The 21,046-nt window shown below is 37.6% G+C and overlaps 1 protein-coding gene and 1 pseudogene across 13 annotated transcripts in view; both read right to left on the bottom strand.

Moving 5' to 3' along the window:
- The window catches only part of AFG1L (AFG1 like ATPase), a 218,242-nt gene that overhangs the window by 42,346 nt on the left and 154,850 nt on the right, over positions 1 to 21,046 (bottom strand). The window lies entirely within an intron of this gene.
- On the bottom strand, positions 19,235 to 19,358 carry LOC123573289 (U2 spliceosomal RNA; annotated as a pseudogene).

The raw sequence follows: 21,046 nt of genomic DNA, 5'->3' as shown, positions 1-21,046 counted from the left end.
ATTAACAGTCAATAAAATAACTGGCAGAAGAAATAAACTGTTAAAAAGAGCTTCAAGTAAAAATGTAAGTTTACTTCAACTCCACATACAAACTTTTACAGGATGACCTGCCAACATGCTTAATTTTGACACACAAATCACTCTTACGTCGTAGTGGAAGCAATTAAGCTAAATTCTGGACATCCATCTTACTAAAGCCTTATTGAAAATTAGTATGACAGGTTATCTTTTATTTAGATTAAGCTTAAACTAAACAACTTCTCCCTTGAGATAATTATCAGGTGGTATTTAACACACAAGCACCTAATTCTTCAACTGTTCTAGAGCAAATGTCTTTAAAATGCAACAAAGCACATAGCTATTATGAAAGATTGAAATTGTCACATTCCAGGTAATAACCACTCCACCTCAAAGGACGTTAAAAACATCATTCGCAATAGCCAACTTTGCAGGAGAAATGCTATTTGACTTCCATGAGGTCTGGTATCATATTCAAATAGAGTGGTATTAAAATAATGAAATGACACTATAGAAAGTAATTTTAGAAACAGAAGCAATCTTAAAGGTAAAAGAAATCACACAAACCAATGTAAATGTCAATGCCCATGCCAAGCACCTGTCTGTTTAGATATTATTCTTGAGAATTCATTTGGAACCAACACCACCTTTGGTGTATACAAGCAAAAAAAGAAAAAAAAAAAAAAAAAGCTTAAAAGTGAGCTACTTTTTGAGCCCATATAGCCAAGACAATCTTAACAAAAAGAACAAAGCTGGAGGTATCATGCTAGTGAACTTCAAACTATACTACAAGGCTATGGTAACCAAAACAGCATGGTACTGGTACCAATACAGACACATAGAACAATGGAACAGAATAGAGAATTCACAAATAAGACTACACATCTACAACCATCTGATCTTTGACAAACCTGACAAAAATAAGCAATGGGAAAAGGATTTCCTGTTTAATAAATGTTGCTGGGAAAACTGGCTAGCCATGCGCAGAAAACCAAAACTGGTTTTTCCCCTTCCTTACACCTTATATAAAAATTAACTCAAGATGGATTAAAGATTTAAATGTAAAACCCAAAACCATAAAAATCCTAGAAGAAAATCTAGGCAATATCATTCAGGACATAGGCATGGGCAAAGATTTTATGATGAAATCACCAAAAGCAATTGCAATGAAAGCAAAAATTGACACATGGGATCTAATTAAACTAAAGAGCTTCTGCACAGCAAAAGAAGCTATCATCAGAGTGAAAAAACAACCTACAGAATGGGAGAAAATTTTGTAATCTACCAATCTGACAAAGGGCTAATATCCAGAATCTACAAGGATCTTAAACAAATTTATAAGAAAAAAGAAAACAAACAATCCCATCAACAAGTGAGCAAAGGACATGAACAGACACTTCTCAAAAGAAGACATTCATGTGGCCAACGGACATATGAAAAAAAGCTCAGCACCACTGGTCATTAGAGAAATGCAAATCAAAACCACAATGAGATAACATCTCATGCCAGTTAGAATGGTGATTATTAAAAAGTCAAGAAACAACAGATGCTGGTGAGGCTGTGGAGAAATAAGAACGCTTTTACATTGTTGGTGGGAATGTAAATTAGCTCAACCATTGTGGAAGACAGTATGGTGATTCCTCAAGGATCTAGAACCAGAAATAGCATTTGACCCAGCCATCCCATTACTGGATATATACCCAAAGGAATATAAATCATTCTATTATGGGATAAAGATAAATGCACACGTATATTTATTGCAGCACTATTCACAACAGCAAAGACAGGGAATCAACCCAAATGCCCATCAATGATGGACTGGATAAACAAAATGTGGTACATATACATATGCAGTACTATGCAGCCATGAAAGGAACGAGATTACATCCTTTGCGGGGACATGGATGGAGTTGGAAGCCATTATCCTCAGCAAACTAACACATGAACAGAAAACCAAACACCACATGTTCTCACTCATAAGTGGAAGCTGAACAATGAGAACACATGGACACATGGAGGGGAACAACACGCACCAGGGCCTGTCAGGAGCAGGGGGGAGGAGGGAAGAGCATCAGGATAAATAGCTAATGCATGTGGGGCTTAATATCTAGGTGATGGGTTGATCGGTGCAGCAAACACCATGGCACACACTTACCTATGTAACAAATCTGCACATCCTACACATGCACCCCAGAACTTAAAATAAAATATATATTTTTAAAAAGTGAGCTGGTCGGGCATGATGGCTCATGCCTGTAATCGTGGCACTTTGGAAGGCTGAGGTTGGCGAATCACCTGAGGTCAGGGGTTTGAGACCAGCCTAGCTAACATGGTGAAACCCCGTCTCTACTAAAAATACAAAAAATTAGCCGGATGTGGTGGCATGCACCTGCAATCCCAGCTACTCAGGAGGCTGAGGCAGGAGAATCGCTTGAACCCCTGAGGCGGAGGTTGCATGAGCCAAGATCATGCCATTGCACTCCAGCTTGGACAACAAGAGCAAAACTCCATCTCAAAAAAAAAAAAAAAGTGAGCTGCTTTTTAAGGAACATAGCAAAAACAGAGCAACACCACCCACTCGGTATGGTCTGCTGTCATTTAGAAAGTTAATCTTTCCTTAGCACAGGCACGTTACACAACATAGGGGGAAAACTGAATTCTGAAAAACAACCAAGAAAGAAGACAGGCCTCCAAAAGCATATTTGGTGAATAAATAATTCCTTACAAACTTCCTCAGTGGTGATTTCTTTTTTACTCTGTGGTCTCGTATATACTATAATATCAAAATGTGACTCACTGAACTTCAGTCAGGTCACCTCTCCTAAGTCACCTGTAAAATTACAATACCTGATTTTCTATATAGTGAAATTACATATGAAATATCACAAAATTATTTTTATTATAACAGTGTCTTATAAGAATTCTATTATAGTTACTCAGAAGTTACAAAATGCAAAATAAAAAATTTTATTGGTATAATCCAGGCATGGTGACTCATGCCTGTAATCCGGCACTCTGGGAGGCGGAGGTGATCAGATTACTTGAGGCCAGGAGTTGGAGACCAGCCTGGCCAACATGGCAAAACTTTATCTCTACAAAAAATACAAAAATTAGCTGGCATGGCAGCGCATGCCTGTGATCCCAGCTACTCAGGAGGCTGAGGCACGAGAATCCTTGATCCTGGGAGGTGGAGGTTGCAGTGAGCCAAGGTCATGCCACTGCACTCTAGCCTGGGCTACAGAGGGAGACCGTGTCTCCAAAAAAAAAGAAAAGAAAAAGAAAAAGAAGAAGAAGGGAGGGAGGGAGGGAGGGAGGGAGATTGCGCCACTGCCCCCCAGCCTGGGCGAGAGAGCAAGATTCCATCTCAAAAAAAAAAAAAAAAAAAAGATAGCTCAGTGGACAAGAAGCATATGTAAAATCATTCTTTTTTTTTTACTAGTAATAACAACTGCGAAGTAAAATAATAAGATGCCATTCTTCTATCCAAATTGGCAGAGAGAAGGAAAAAGATAAACTATCCCAAGCAAGGAAAATGGATATTCGTTTAAAAAAATATTTTAAACTTTTTTGTTGTATATGTTAAGGTGTACTACATGATGTTTTGATATACACAGTGAAATTATCACTACAGTCAAAGAAATGGACATATCCATCATCTCACAGTTACCTTTTGTGTGTGAGGGGTCGGGGGTGGTAAGAGCACCTAAAATCTTCTTTTAGCAAATTTCCAGTGTACAATACACTATTTTCAACTACAGTCCTCATGCTGTATATTTGATCTTTAGACTTAGTCATCCTTTGTAATTGCAACTTGCTACCAAAAGAGACCTGCCTCTCCTCATCTATTCCCCTTCTCCTCACTCAACCCCCCATCCCTGGTAACGACTACTCTATTCTATTTCTACATATTTGATTTCTCTGTTTCTAATTATTTGACTTTTTTTAAGAAGATTCCATTTATAAGTGAGATCTTGTAGTATCTGTCTGTATCTAGTTATTTTACTTAATATAATGTCCTCCAGTTATATCCATGTTGTTGGAAATTGCAGGATCTCCTTTTTTAAGGTTGAATAATATTCCATTGATTTCATTGTGTATATAGACCACAATTTATCCATTCATCCATCAATGGACACTGCATCCTTAGAGACTTTTAAACATAATGCTTTCCCAGTATGCTCTGTTCTGTATAATGACTCCAGAGGAACTTGGGAATATGAAAAGAGAAGAGTAAGCAAGTTTTGGAATGAAGCAAGAAGGCAAGAAGAAAACATGGTACCATAATTATATTTCTTGTCCAAGTATCCTCTGGTGTAAATAGGAGGCAACATGTTTTCAAATTTTTAATAAGAACATGATGGATTTGGGAGGCCGAGGTGGGCAGATCACGAGGTCAGGAGTTCCAGACCAGCCTGGCCAACATAGTGAAACCCCATCTCTACTAAAAATACAAAAACTTAACTGGGCATGGTGGCAGGCACCTGTAATCCCAGCTACTCGGAAGGCTGAGGCAGGAGAATCACTTGAACCTGGGAGGGGGAGGTTGTAGTGAGCCAAGATCATGCCACTGCACTCCAGCCTGGGCAACAGTGTCCAAAAATAAAAAATAAAACTAAAAAAGAAGAACATGATGGAACATCAATTTAAATGAAACAGTCTGAATTTCATTTCTATGGCCCTATACTATCTTAGGGTGATGGGAGATCCAAGAGTATTGATCAAAACAGATTTGCATCAGAGGTTTAGTCCAAGAAATATGATCAGGTCCAGTCCTGGGGCCAGCGGTATTTAATTCAGTCTTTTACAGTGTCTCTGCCTTCATTATAGTTCTGAAGGTTGAGAATTTGGTGTTCTCATTAATTATTTCCAGAGGTTTCAAATCTCACCCTCAAGAAAGATTCACTCACATTCACCACATTACACTTAGTCACCTTTTACGAAGATGATCAATTGAGAAGAGTTGAAATGATTCTGTCAGCATGTCCTCATCATTTCTCCTTCGTTGTGGTTGACCAAGATTCTGGTCGACCAAGATTCCTGTTTAATAGTTTATTACAAAGGATATCTTAAAAGAAATAAATACGCTGGTCATGGTGGCTCACGCCTGTAATCCCAGCACTTTGGGAGGCCGAGGTGGGCGGATCACGAGGTCAGGAGATCGAGACCATCCTGGCTAACACAGTGAAACCCCGTCTCTACTAAAAACACACAAAAATTAGCCGGGCATGGTGGCGGGTGCCTGTAGTCCCAGCTGCTGGGGAGGTTGAGGCAGGAGAACGGCATGAACCCGGGAGGCGGAGCTTGCAGTGAGCAGACATCGCGCCACTGCACTCCAGCCTGGGTGACAGAGCGAGACTCCGTCTCAAAAAAAAAAAGAAAAAGAAAGAAATACACAGCCAGGTGAAGAGATACATAGAATGAGCTCTGCAAGGGTCCTTAGCACAGGAGTATCTGTCCCCTTGGAGTTGGGCTGTGTCACCCTCCTAACATGTGAATCAGTTCTTGTTCATGTTCCTGTCAATCTCCTCCTGTTAGGTTACCTCAAACAACACTCTCATGTACAGCTGGGAGGAGTATAAAAATAGTACCAGATTTCAGGCAAACAGAAAATATTTAATGAAAGTACTAAAAATGCATATGTTTTTATGAAATATGAAACTCATAGAAATTTTACCTATGGACATAATAATGGTTAACTACTACAAGGATGATCACTGTAATACTGTTCCTAGCATCACAAAAGTGAAAAAGAAATGCCCCACAATGGGGAATTTGGTTAAGTACATTTGGATACACTTATGCAATGGAACAGTAAGCAGTTCTGTAAGTGCAATATTTCCCTCTTGTCCTAGAATTACAATTAAGCCACAAAGTTGATGGTTAGAGTGCTAAGTATCCCCCAACTTTCTAAAGAGAGCTGCCAGTGAGCCTAGTGCCAACAGCCACTAGGTCTAGACTTCTGCCCTCATGGTTATATAAGCAGTGCCACTTCTATTGCCACACCCCCTCCACCATCTCCTGTTATACCCCACAACACAGTGTCTTTACAAGGAGGGGGAAATGGAACAACAGTCACTAGCCTTTGGGTATAGTATGTGTGATAAGAGCCTTTCCCTTCCTTCCCCTTGGGAAAGAAGAGGATGACTTATCCTCCCCAAAGGCAAGTGATGGGGGAAGTGTTCTCTAAGAGAATGACTTGGAAAGATTAGGGAGCCTAGAAGAAGGAACGACTGGCATTGCTTTCCTTACTTGGATGAGCAGAACCTTAATTGATGGGAAACCAGAAGGTGAGAGGCGGAGTACAGAGCCAAAATGAAGCAGACCAGTTCTCACCAAAGAACTCTCCAAAGGCTTGGCACTAGCAGATACATTTGAATATATAGGTAAGGAGTTAATTAGGCTGCAAACAGGGGTATCTGTTTGAAAATAAGATAAAGACAGTTCCTTAGATGCCCTCCTTCTACTTGGATAGCCAGATTCCTGCCCCCCTCCACTCCAGCAGAAACTGGCAAGTCTCGAATTATAATTAGGGGAAACAAGTCAGACTGACAGGACCAGGGGAAAGCAAAAAGAGAAAGCAGTTAAGTCTGCCTTTCTTGATAGTCCAGGACACATACTCCTCCTGTGCAAATAACTCACAATCTTCCTGTGCCCAGCTATGACCAGACACTCAGTAGATAGAAAAATGCAAGTTAGTTCACTGCAACCTTGGCATTATCACTGCACAAAACCCTCTTCAGCGCACAGTACAAGTACCATCTTATAAAATCCCCAGCAAGCCTCTGTCTCCTTGCAGCCACCTCCTTTCCTGCTGACCTGCCTGTTGCACCCTTACAACGTATTTTCATACTTTCACTAATACATTTGCCTTTCTTTACCCACAACTGTCTTCTTACCACTCACACCACCAGCCAGCCAGTCATTACCTATAACAGTAAGTAGCAGCTGGGGCAGATTTAACAACGAAGAAAAAGGGAGAGAGAGCATACTGAAAGCCTACATTAAAATTTTCTTTTCTTTTTTTTTTTTAAATGTCCCTTGAGTTGTATAAAATTCCACATATTAAATAGTGTAACTAACAACCTGTACCTTTTCAGCATCCAGAATCCTACCAGCAAAACTTCTATCCCAGGAATTAGAAAGATTCACCTTTGGAGGAAACTGAACCACCAAAAGAAAGACTTACAGATATTCACATTTGGAGTTCTCCAATGAAAAACATGACCAGCCACCTTATCACCCTCCAGTGAAGCCCACCCATCAATAAAACTCTGCTTATGCACTCAGAACTTCTGATCAGCTTTTTAATGCCTCATTCTTACATGTGAATGGACAACCAAGTATTTCTATAGCTAAAAGACAAAGACCAAAATAAAGACATTTTTAAAAGGACCTTGGAGGAAGCAAAGAAAAAAACAAGAGAGCAGAAAGGGAATAACACACTATACTATGCTTGGAGAGAATAAGTAAGATATTGCACCCATAAGACAAAGAAGAACGCTGTAAACCAAAAGAACAACAAAGGCATAAGGAAGAGCTCTAAATAGGACTGTGAGATCCAAAATGCAGGAAAAGGATTGAAAAAAAAAGTTGAGGTCATATCAGAAAATAGAACAAAAAGACCTAAATAAATAAATAAATAAGGAAAATAGAAGAGAAAACAAAAGAACATTAGAAGATCAATTCACAAGGTTCAGTTCAATTCACAAAGTTCAGGAGGAGTTCCGGAGAATATGAGGTGGGGTGGAGGGGTGGGGAGAAGAAAAGCATCAGAATAAAATTGACTTTCCTAGAACTGCAGGACATGACTTTCTAAAGTTGACAGGGTTCAATGAATACCTAGCACAAAGAATGGAAAAAAGCTCCATTCCAAGGCATATCCTTATGCAATTTCAGGAAACCAGGAACAAAGAGACTATTCTAAAAACTTCAAGAGGAAAAAACAGGTCAAATATAAAAGGTCAAGAAACAGATTCACATCCAACTTTGTAACAGCAATATGGAAGCTCAAAGATAATGGTATAGTGTCTAAAATATTCTAAGAGAATATTATTGTGTGTGACAACCATGATCAGACTATTAATCAAGTAAAATAAACACATTTTTTGGACATGTGAGTTTTCAAAATATGTATTTCCCATGTACCCTTCTCAGGATGATACTCAAGGGTGTGTTCTATTTAGAACAAGGGAGAAGAGTTCTGTTTCTAATAGGACCAAGTTGGCTCTGCTTCAACCAGCCCTCTCTGTTGATAACAACTATATGTAAACTCTGGAAAAATATAAAAACAGGCATCTGAAGGCATGGGACAGTGGATAGAAGTGAACAGATTCTGGTGGGGTGCTGACACTTGGGAGAAGGGACAAATATGGGGTTAGGTACCCAGTTTTACAGTTTTCAGACTGAAGACAGTGCAGTCAGTACTGCTCAGGTCAACTAAAACTCCAGTAGAAAACCTGCAGCCCTTCTGGTATGAACGACTAGAGGAAAGTTCAAAGTTGGGGAATCCCAGAAAACATATTCCCAAATTCCCAATAGATGCTAACCTTAAAAAAGTCCTGAAACCATAAGTTATTTGCATTTATTACATTTTATGTGTTTTTAAACAATAGTGCATGCCCATAATAATAGTGAATCATTTCTCTACCATAGGGTACTAAAAGGTTCAGTAGTTTTCTGTAAAATAACAGTATAGTAATAAATGCATGGCTTATCACTATTATAAATCAATGTACTGTAACAAGATTATATATTACAATAACATGTAAAAGTGATCTCTACCTGATACAGACATGCAAAGTGGAAAACATAAGGCCATTAACACAAAATAAATGCTAAGTAAAATTTACTTTAAAATGTAAGTACCCAGTGGCTCACACCCGTAATCCCAGCACTTTGGGAGGCTGAGGTGGGCAGATCACCTGAGGTCAGGAGTTTGAGACCAGCCTGGCCAATATGGTGAAACTCCATCTCTACTAAAAATACAAAAAACTAGCTGGGGGTGGTAGTGGGCACCTGTAATCCCAACTACTCGGGAGGCTGAGGCAGGAGAATCATTTGAACCTGGAAAGCAGGAAGTTGCAGTGAGCCAAGATCATGCCATTGCACTCCAGCTTGGGCAACAAGAGCGAAACTTCGCCTCAAAAAAAAAAAAAAAAAAAGTAAGTAACTCAAATATTTAATATGTAAAAGTTATTTTTTTTTTAATTAAAGACTTCTGAAACATAATGCATGAATTACCCTATCTGACAGTCCTGATCTTTGCTGGTGGACGAATATTCTAGACATAGGAAAATTATTTCATTTTGCACTGACATTGGTCAAATCTCTGCGACTGCATCTTAAATCAATTTCAAGTTGGGTATAAGTACATATTGCTTCATACAAGCTCATTTCCCTTATTCACATGTATCTGACTTCTCTCACTCAACATTATGTTTGTGAGATTCATCTATATTGATGTGTGTAGAAGCAGTTTGTTTATTTTTGTCACTGTATTGTATTGCATAAAAATATCACAATTTATTATCATTTTACCGGTGATGGGTGCATTTGTCTGCTAGGGCTGCCATAACAAAATACCACAGACTGAGTGGCTTAAGCAACATATGTATACATATATATATATATATATATATATATATATATATATTTTTTTTTTTTTTTTTTTTTTTCTTCTCACAGTTCTGGAGGCTAGATAGAGGCCAAGATCAAGGTGCTGCCAGGATCGATTTCTGGTGAGGGCTCTCTTTCTGGCTTGCAGATGGCCACCTTCACTATGTCCTCACATGGCCTTTCTTTCCTCAGTGTGCACATACTCCTGGGGTCTCTGCCTTTTCTTATGAGAACACCAGTCCTATTGGATTAAGGCCCTATCCTTACAACTTCAGTTAATCTTAGGTACTTCCTTAAAGGCCCCTATCTTCAAATATAGTTCCACTGGGGTAAGGGCCTCAACCTGTGAATTTTGGGGGACACAATTCAGTCCATAACAATGAGCATTTGTGTAGTGTACATTTTGGGGATTCTATGAATAGTGCTACTATGAACATTCTAGTACATTCCTTTTGGTAAACTCATATATACATGTCTGTTGGGCATATGGCTAGAATTGCTGCTTATGGGGTATACCTATTTTCAGTTTAGGAGATGTTGCCAGTTTTCCAATTGGTTGTAGCAATTTATATTCCCACTAGTGATACAAAAAGTTCGACTTTCTCCACTTCCTTGCCAATACTTGGCATTTTCCATCTCTTCCATTTTAGTGGATATGGTGGATAAATTATAAATGACTTCAACATAAGTTGCCTCAAGTTTATATTTTAACAAGGATGGGGCATAAAAACACAAATATAATTTAATTAACAAAAGACTTAATCCATAGTGTAGTGACTCATGCCTATAGTTCAGCTACTAGGGTGGCTGAGGCAAGAGGATCACTTGAGCCCAGGAGTTTGAGGCCAGCCTGGACAATATATGTTTTAAAGTGTTAAACATAATACTTTTAAAAAGTTAAATTAAAAATAAAAGAACTAATTAATTAAAAATAAAATAGTTAATCTAGAAACATTTTCTCAATTGTCATGATACGCATAAAATTTTAAAACCTGTGCTTCAAGATATCTTCACTTTTTAAAGTAGGAAATTTTAAGAACATAACTTTATTGTAAAACCTTTAGCAGCAGCAGCAGCAGTGACTCTATGACTCTAGGGCCCTCTTGTTAGTTCTGTAGTGAAACCATTTAAAAAGATAGCAACATCACCTTACACTAAAAATCTCTATTCAGAAATATATCCATGCTTGTGAGGCTCTAAACAAGGATCAGGATCATCTCATTTTTAAAACTCTGGTATTTGGGATATAAGACCTAAGGTCAGCAACAAGCCTATATGAAAAACAAATGTACAAAAAAAAAAAAAAAAAATGCAAGGATATAGATTACATAAAAATAAAAACTGATTAAAATTAAACTCAAACTGTAAACATAATTGAAAGATATTCCAGCCTAACCAGTAAAATTTGAGGAAGTAGAGACATCTGGTAGTCAACAGTAGTTGTATGGAAAGACCACAGCATGAAGACGGCACTAAATTTAACTTTTTTTTTTTTTTTTTTTCAGTGTAAATAAGGAGCTAAATTTAGAGTTTTCTTTTGGGGCTACAAATGTTAATGTTACAATGCTAATGTTACATAACATAGAAGAAAATATCCCGTTTGGCTTTGCATAATTCCGTTTTAACCACAAAGAAGAGTATCTTGAGTAATAGCGACCTGGGTAGCATAAAAATGATCAGGCGGAAATCAATAAATTAAGTTCAGATGCTATAAATCATCTCCCCTTTCTTCTCCTAAGGAGAGACAGACACTGAGTAAAGATAATTTAAGTGACTTCCTTTAATTCCTGTGAAACAGCTCCATTCTGAGTAATTGCCCCATCAGTGGGATGCTACTATAAAGCAGGCCTTTGTGCAGATAATGCAAAATAGAAAGTCTACCCACAGATAATCAAAAGTTGATCACAGTAAAGAAATTGAAGTCATTTCTGATGAAGAAGCAGAGTCATTCTTTTCAAGTGTTTTTGTTTTTTGTTTTTTGAGGGGAGGGGGTTGGGAGGTAGGGTTGAGGAGCAAAGCTCAACAGAAGATAGGCTCTTTTTTCTTTTGTTGTGCAATGCCCTGATAAAACCCATCCATTTCATTGCTTCTGTCACCTTTTGTTAAACTCAGAAACTGCAGCGGAGGGGCAGGTTCCTATTTTCTATTGAGTAGTACCACTGTGTCTTTAAGTCAGAAAAACCCTGGAATCGACCACTGTTCAGTTGCCAGGAAATTTGGCATCAACTCCTACAGGAATCCTGTGAGTACAGTACCCTGGATGAAAAGCCTGAGTGCTTTGGGAGTATGAGAATCATGATTTATTTTTCCATATTAAATTAGTGAACAGAGAGGAAAGTAACCAAGTCATTTCCATTTTGAGAAAAATTCTACAGCTAAAATCAGGCATTCAACATAAAACTTAGACTCAAAGAAACAGAACATGTCAAAAAAGACCTTATTATTGCTGGATCATTTGAAATTCTCAACGAAAATTCCAAAACACTTGGGGGTTTCTGGAAGAGGGTCACGCATGAATTTAAATGGAAATTAATTTCTTCAAGAACCTCCTACTTCATTAGGATTGACTCAAGGGAACAGAATGCTACCCACACTTTGCTTCTTTATCCCTTTTCAAAAATCAACAGCTTGTTAAGGTATCAACAAGTAGAATAGGGTTGGCTTTCCTTAGTCCCTCTCTCTCCATGTTCTCTATTCCAGAGAGCCAAAGTTGATTCGACGCAGAAATTTCCCCTTCCTCTTAGAGTTCCTTGCCAAACTTCCCTGGCAGTGAGCCTTCTCACTCTACTGATTGCCTGTGCATTCATGCTGTACAGCTCTTTGTCCTCAAACCAAACATAATCTGGGGCTGGAGGCAGGTCTAAAATTAAGTTGGTTTATACTTGCCTTAATATAAAACAGACTTGGTTGCATTTCAAATCCTGTAGGTTTGTTTTACATAACGAAATCAGTTGTTAGAATGGATTTTGTCTGAGTATTTATCTTCTCAATCACTCAAAGGCTTAACTGACTGTTCAGAGATCCATTTCAGTCTCTAAATTTCCCACCCTTCTCAATCACCTGGAGAGTAACTTACCTGGTTCCATTAATCTTGACCTGTACATTATGCAGAAAGTGGTATCTAGCACCTTTAGCTCTCAAATTCCAGACCTTCACCTCCTCTTCTCAGCCACAAACTCCCATATAAAATTTCTATCAAATCCATATATTGTATTTTTCCCCAAATAAATCAGTGCCATAACATCTAGAATTGCAACTTGGTAGACATAAAAATACTTCTTTTTAAAATGGAATTTCAGAAAGGCTATAATGATTGAGAATTAAAAAAAAAAAAAAGGAGGGAGAAGAAGTTGGAGAGTAAAAAGCTCTAACTCCTCTTTAGGAGAAAAAGATAGTCAGAGCCACTTGGGAAGGAGAAAGGGAATTTTTTTTTTTTTTTTTTTTTTTTGACAGAGTCTCACTCTGTCACCCAGACTGGAGTGCGGTGGCATGATCTCAGTTCACTGTAACCTCTGCCTCGCAGGTTCAGGCAATTCTCCTGCCTCAGTCTCCTGAGTAGCTGAGATTACAGGCGTGCACCACCATACCTGGCTAATTTTTGTATTTTTAGTAGAGACGGGGTTTCACCATGTTGGCCAAGCTATCTTGAACTCCTGACCTCAACTGATCCACCAGCCTCAGCCTCCCAAAGTGCTGGGATTACAGGCGTGAGTCACCACATCCAGCTGAGGCCAGGGAGTTTTAATAGCTAAAAATGAACACAGCAAATAACTAAAGACCTAGGGTTGTTGCCAGATCATCTTTTCTTATGCAGCAGATTGATCTTCAGTTATAACTGTGATCTGTTTGAAGATGAAATAACACAATGAAAATTCTAAAGAAATCTAAAAACCCTCTTCTGTATTTTTATATGTATAAGAATACATATTATCTACTAATATACACATTATATATATACACAATATTATTTACACTCTATTAGATGACTGTGGCCATACAATTGGATATTTTGTCAATGTATTTAGCTGGATATAGTGGGCCAGCTCCATTCTGGTTCTCCTGCTGGAAAACAAACACTATTCAGTAAAGGAACAGGAGATAAAAGGCATACTAAACTGACTGGTAGAACCTGATACTGAAGTCTCTACTAGATGGACTTCTTTTTTTGCTGTACCACTTCATAGGTGCTGTTTCAAATAGTGAAATTAATTTCTAATTCAGTAGTCTTGGAGTTAATGCAAGATTAATTAAGATTTAGATGGACATCTAAATTATATCAAATGTACAATTTTGTGATTTGGGGGTGGTTTGTTGGTTTTTTTGTTTGTTTGTTTGTTTGTATTTTGAGACAAGGTCTCACTCTGTAACCCAGGCTGGAATGCAGTGGCACAATCATGGCTTATAGCATCCTCGACCTCCTGGGTTCAAGCGATTCTCCCACCTCAGCCTCTCAAGCAGCTGGGACCACAGGCACACAACACCAAGCCCAGTTAGTTTTTTTAACCTTCGTAGACATGAGGTCTCTACATGTTGCCCAGGTTGGTCTCAAATTCCTGGGCTCAAGCAATCCACCCATCTCAGCCTCTCAAAGTGCTGGAATTATCGGCATGAGCCACTGCACCTAGCCTTTTGTGATTTTTTTTTTTTTTTTTTTTTTTGAGACTGAGTCTTGCTCTGTCACTCAGGCTGGAGCGCAGTGGCACAATCTCAGCTCACTGCAAGCTCCACCTGCCAGGGTCACACCATTCTCCTGCCTCAGCCTCCCGAGTAGCTGGGACTACAGGCACCTGCTACCACACCTGGCTAATTTTTCTGTACTTCTAGTAGAGACAGGGTTTCACCATGTTAGCCAGGATGGTCTCGATCTCCTGCCCTCGTGATCCGCCCACCTCGGCCTCCCAAAGTGCTGGGATTACAGGCATGAGCTGCTGCACCCGGCCAGCCTTTTGTGATTTTCAATAGACATAAAAGAATTTTTTTAAACAGTCTACTTGGGCTGGGCACAGTGGCTCATGCCTGTAATCCTAGCACTTTGGGAGGCTGAGGCAGGTGGATTGCTTGAGGGCAAGAATTTGAGACCAGCCTGGGCAACACAGTAAAAACCCATCTCTGCCAAAATAAATACAAAAATTAGCTGGGCGTGGTGGCACGTGTCTGTAGTCCCAGCTACTCAGTAGGCTGAGGTGGGAAAATGGCTTGAGTCTAGGAGAAGGAGGCTGCAGTGAGCTGAGATGGCACCACTGCACTCCAGCCTGGGCTACTACTGAGCCAGACCCTGTCTCAAAAACAAACAAACAACAGCAAGAAACAGCCTACTGGATCATGTCCTATAAAATATAAAACAAAAAGTTGTTGTTTTGTTGTTTATAATATACAGCTATAAGTGTACAACAGGGCTTTACTCACTCATAAAATATCAACAGGAGTTCTTATGACAAACATACTACTGTGCATCTACTTTTGAGAACCAACTATATTTCCCCACCATAGAGCCCTTTCCCCTCCCAGGTGTTCTTTGAGCACAAATTCATTACCATTACTGATCATCTACTTATCAAAAACACATAGCAACACACAATGCTTTGATTTGAATCTGAGACATTTCAATTTGAATACTTTGTACTTCTCATAGCAATAAATAGTTCTTCACTAAGAAAGTAACAAAAATACAGTGAAAAAAGTATTGAAAAAATTAAAATGTTATTTAAAAAAGAGTCAGATTTAGCCCCAGCTACATGAGAGGCTGAAAGGCTGAGACAGGAGGACTTTTTTTGTTGTTGTTGCTATTGTTGTTGTTGTTGTTGAGATGGAGTCTTGCTCTGTCACCCAGGCTGCAGTGCAGTGGCGTGATCTCAGCTCACTGTAAGCTCCGTCTCCCGGGTTCATGCCATTCTAACCTGCCTCATCCTCCCAAGCAGCTGGGACTACAGGCGCCCGCCACCATGCCCGGCTAATTTTTTTTTTTTTTTTTTGTATTTTTTTAGTAGAGACGGGGTTTCACTGTGTTAGCCAGAATGGTCTCGATCTCCTGACCTTGTGATCCACCCGCCTCGGCCTCCCAAAGTGCTGGGATTACAGGCGTGAGCCACTGCACCTGGCCGGGAGGACTTCTTGAGCCCAGGAGTTTGAGACTATCCTGGGCAACATAGTGAGACCTTGTCTCAAAAAATCAAAAAACAGAAAACACTTAATGTAAAAGACAGCAGTAAAGGAAGAATAGAGGAGGGGAAATGAAACAGGAAACAAAGAAAACAAAAAGTAAAAAGCAAATGTAAATTTAATTCCATCAGTAATAACATAATTTCCAAATGAATTAAACAATTCAATCAAAAAGCAGAGACTGTCACATTGGATAAAAAAAGACCCAACTATATGCTGTCTACAGGAGACAGCTTTTAGATTCAGAGATACAAATAGACTCCTGATGTTTTTCTATTCTGTTTCATTAATTTCTACTAATCTTTATTATCTATATCTCCTTTAAACTAAAGGTTCCCTATCCATCTCTCTTTTTCTTATTTATTTGTTAAAGAAGCAATTGATTTATGTCATTTAAAATTGCATCTTGATAAGCTATAAAATAAATTTTAAAAATAAGTATAATACCCTATCACACCTAACAAAGTTAACAATAATTCCTCAGTGTCAATGAAACATCCTGTAGTATTTGCATTTTTTTTATTGTGCTGTAGGTTTTTTTGTTGTTTTGTCTTTGTTTTCATTCTGATAGTTGGTGTGATTCAGGATCCACATAAGGCCCATGCGCTGTGATTGGTTGATATGTTTCTACGTCTCCTTTAAACTAAAGGTTCCCTATCCATCTCTCTCTTTTTTTTTATTTGTTGAAGAAGCAATTGATTTATGTCATTTAAAAAATCTACAGTCTACATTTTGATGGATGTATTCCTGTGATGTTATTGAACATATTCCATTGCCCCTATATTTCCTGTAAATGGATAAAATTCAGGTCTCATTTTGTAGCAATTATTATAGAATTTGTGATCATTAACTAGATCCATTAAACTATGAGTGTTTTACAAAATGGTGATATTCTAATTCTATTCTAATTCTCTCAAGATTTTTTCAATTGCTACCCAGAAAACTTTTATAAAGAGAAGCTTGCCCTCATCAACTACTTTGTTATACTATGGATCAGTTATTTTAAAACAGGCAGGAAAAAATACTTGACTCTTTCCTTTTACTACCAATTTTTCAGAATAAAGGTCTAGACATTTTCACTTCTGGCCGTGATGGAATAACAGGGCCCAGAGTTACCTATCTGCCATAAACAACTAGAAATGATCTAAAATATATGAAACAATGGTTTGCAGACACTGGATAACAAAAAGCACAGTACAGCAATCCCCAGCAAAGGGAAACAAATCAGTTTAGCCTCAATTTACTGCCTGGTGAGTTTCCAGACTTCAGGAGTAGGGACACAAACACAGCTCAGCATTTGGGAGGTTGAGAAAACGGAATTCAGCATTTGGGGAGGCTAGTGCAGCTAGAATTTGCAAGGTATAATACTGGAAAAAAAAGATATAGAGACAGAAGTCCAGTGATCTGCAGAGGGCTTCCCTGAGTCTTTAGCTGAGTACTAATCTGTGTATGCCTAAGAAGCAACTACTTGAAATGGTGAGGTGGGAAAGGACTCACTGGAATCACAAAGCATTACCCCTGCAGCTCATAAATGGCCAGGAATAGTTTATGTTCCCTCTAGTCAGAGTAGAAAGTCCTACAAAATATAGTGTATAAGGTGGAACTCTCAGAAGGGTATTGCTTCAGGAATAACTAGGCCTAGAATAAAGGCACTCTGGTTCTACTTTACACAGCCTAGCCTCAAGAGGATAAAATTGTTTCCAAGTAACTTAACTGTGTCCCAGAACACAGTCCTAAAATACTTAAAGGAATACAAAAACTCTAGTACCAAACAATATAAAATTCACAATATCTGAAATGCAATTTAAAAAACAAGCATGAAAAGCAGGAAAATCAACTCATAAAAAGGACAAAAATTGATCAATAGAAACAGACCCAGAAATGACATAGATGATAGTATTAGCAGACAAACACATTAAAACTACAATTATAAATATGCTGCATATGCTCAGTAAGGTAGAGGAAGGCATGAGTATAAGAACAAACAAAGAAGATATGAAAAAAGAAACCTCCCGGCATGGTGGTGTGTGTCTGTAGTCCCAACTACTGGGAGGCTAAAGTGGGAGAATCTCTTCAGTCCATGATCTCAAGACCAGCCTGGGCAACACAGAAAGACCTTGCCTTTTAAAAAAGAAAAGAAAAAAAAAAAGGGAAAGAAACCCAAGTTTAGCATTTAACAAGGAAAAAAGCCACCTCTAACATGGACAAATACACTGGATTATAATTAATAGCAGATTAGACACTGCAAAAGAAACTACGCAAAATTAAACACAAACACAGGAAGAGAAAAAGAATGAAAAAAGTGAACAGAGCATCAGAGAGCTGTGGAATAATATAAAGAGGTCTAATGTAAGTGTAACTGGAGCTCCAGAAATTGAAGAGGAGGGGAAGGGATGGGGAGAAATTGTAAAGAAATAAGAGAAAATTCTCCAAATCAAATGAAAACTATAAACCTACACATCCAAGAAGCACAACCAAATTCAGGCAAAAGAAACATGCTGAAAACCATACCAATGCACATCATAATAAAACTGTTTAAAAACAAGATAAAAATAAAATTGTAGAAGCAGACAGTGATAAGACTTATGTCCTTATGTAGAGAAGGACAAAGAATGACAGTAGATTTCTCATGGAAACAATGCAAGCCAGAAGAGAAGAAAGCAATATCACTAAAGTCCTATAAAACAAAAAGTGGAGGAAAGAAGAAAAAGAGAGAACGGAAGGGAGAAAAGGGGGGAGGAAGGAAGGGAGAAAAGGGGGAAGGAAGAAAGGAAAGCCAGCCAGCCTGTCAGCCTAGAATTCTCTAGCCAGCAAGAATCTTTCAAAAATAAAAGCAAAACAAAAACATTAATATGAGAAAATTCATCACCAGCAGATCACTACTATAAGAAATGTTAAACAGAGTCCTTTAGGAAAAAGAGAAATTATATCAGGTGGAAATGTCAATCTATATAACAGAATGAAGAGTACAAGAAATAGTAAATATGTAGGTAAATTATAAGACTTTTTTCTTATTTTAAAAATCTCTTTAAAGGATTATTGACTGTTTAAGCAAAAGTAATGACAATATATTACGGAGTTTATAACTTAAAAAGAAAATAGAGTACTGCATATAATAATATTATATAATAAAATATACAATTACATAATAAAATAACAGAAAAGACAATAAAAGCACAGAGCCCAGGATAGTAAAAATGGAAGTATACTGTAGGTTTTTACGTTATACATCAAGTGGTATACTCTTACTTGAAGGCAAGCTATGATAAGTTAAAGGTGCTTATGCTAAGCCCTAAAGTGACTTTTAAAAGAAAAAAATCAAGGAGGTATAGCTAATAAGAGGTAAAAGGGAATCTTAAAAAAATAACTAATATGAAGTCAGAAAAAGAGGGAAACTGGAAAAAACAACAGATGGGACAATAGAAAACAAATAGCAAACAACATGGATTAACTTTGAAAACATTACGCTAAATGAAAGAAGCCAGGCACAAAGACCACTTCTTATAGTATTAAACTGGTAAGAACAGATACTACACTTGATCTTAACCAAAAGGCTGAGAAGTAATATACATCGTATATAGAGTGGCACATTACTTAACAATGGTGATATGTTTTAAGAGTGTTATTAGGTGATTTTGTCATCATGCAATCATGCAGACATGATAGAGTATACTGACACAAACCTAGATGGCATAGCCTGCTACACGCTTGTGCTACACGCTTTTGCTACACGGTATAGCCTAATGCTCCTAGGCTATAAACCTATACAGCATTTTACTGTACTAAATATTGTAAGCAACTGTAATATAATGGCAAGTATTTGTGTATCTAAACATAGAAAAGATACAATAAAAATACAGTATTATAATCTTATGGGACCACCATCATATCTGTGATATGGTCCATCATTGGCTAAAATATTACTATGCAGTGTGTGACTATATTACATCTTATGTGATTCCATTTATATGAGATATATAAGATAGGCAAATTCCATAGAGACGGAAGGTAGATTGACAGAGGGTAGAGGGGTGAGAGGTATGACTACTAACAGTTATGAGTTTCTTTCTGGGCTGATAAAAATGTTCTGAAATTAGATAGTGGTGATGGTAGTACAACTCTAAATATACTAACAAACCACTGAGTTATAGACTTTAAAAGGGTGAATTGTATCTCAATAATTTTTTTTCTAAAAAGTACCCAAAAAAAAACCCAAACAAGTAGCAAGATAGTATATTTAAACCCAGCCATATCGACAATCGCATCAAGTGTAAATGGTTTAAATATCCCCAATTAAAAGAAAAAGATTGGCAGATTGCATAAAAAATAAATACCCAAATACATGTTGCCAACAAGAAACCCATTTTAATATAAAGACACAGATAGGCTGAAAGTAAAAAGATGAGAAAAGATATATCATGCAAACCCTAATTTTTAAAAGGCTGAAGTGGCTACATTAATATTAAGCATAGAGATTTTAGAGAAAGGAATATCACCAGGAACAATGAGGTTCATTTCATAATGATGAAGAGGTCAATTCATCAAGAGAACATATCAATCCTAAACATTTATGTACCTAATAATAGAGCTTCAAAATACATGAAGCAAAACCAGACAGAACTGTAAGAGGAAATAGAAAAATCCATAATTATACTTGGAAATTTCAGCACCTCTTTCTCAATAATTAATAGAAAAAAGTAGACAAAAAATCAGTAAGAATATAGGAGATTTGAACAACCCTATCAACCAACTTGACCCAATGGCATTTAAAGTACACACTACTAACAATAGCAGAATACATAATCAAGTGCATGAGAAACTTGTTCCAAGATGCATCATATTCTGGGCCATAAAGCAAGCCTCAATAAATTCAAAAGGATTCAAATCATACAACATAGACTCTGTAACCATAATTAGTTAAATTTGGGAATCATTAACAGAAAGATGTATAAAAAAAAATCACCAAACGTTTGGAAAATAAATAACACATTTTTAATAACCCATGGGTCAAAAAATAAATCACGAGAGAAAACACAACATAATAAAACGTGTGAGATGCATCTAAAGTAGTAAAGAGAAATTTATAGTTTTAAAATGCTTATGTAAGAGCAGAAAGGTTTAAAATCAAGGACTTAACCTTCTACCTTAAAAAATTAGAAAAAGAAGAGCAAATTAAATCCAAACTAAGCAGAATAAACGAAATAATGAAAGTTCAGAAATTAAGGATATAGAAAACAGAAAGTAGTAATAAAGA

This window comes from Macaca fascicularis, chromosome 4, assembly GCF_037993035.2.
Source record: "Macaca fascicularis isolate 582-1 chromosome 4, T2T-MFA8v1.1".
Classification (NCBI taxonomy): domain Eukaryota; kingdom Metazoa; phylum Chordata; class Mammalia; order Primates; family Cercopithecidae; genus Macaca; species Macaca fascicularis.
Note: the sequence above shows the minus strand (reverse complement) of the source record. Positions and strands in the feature narration are given on the sequence as shown.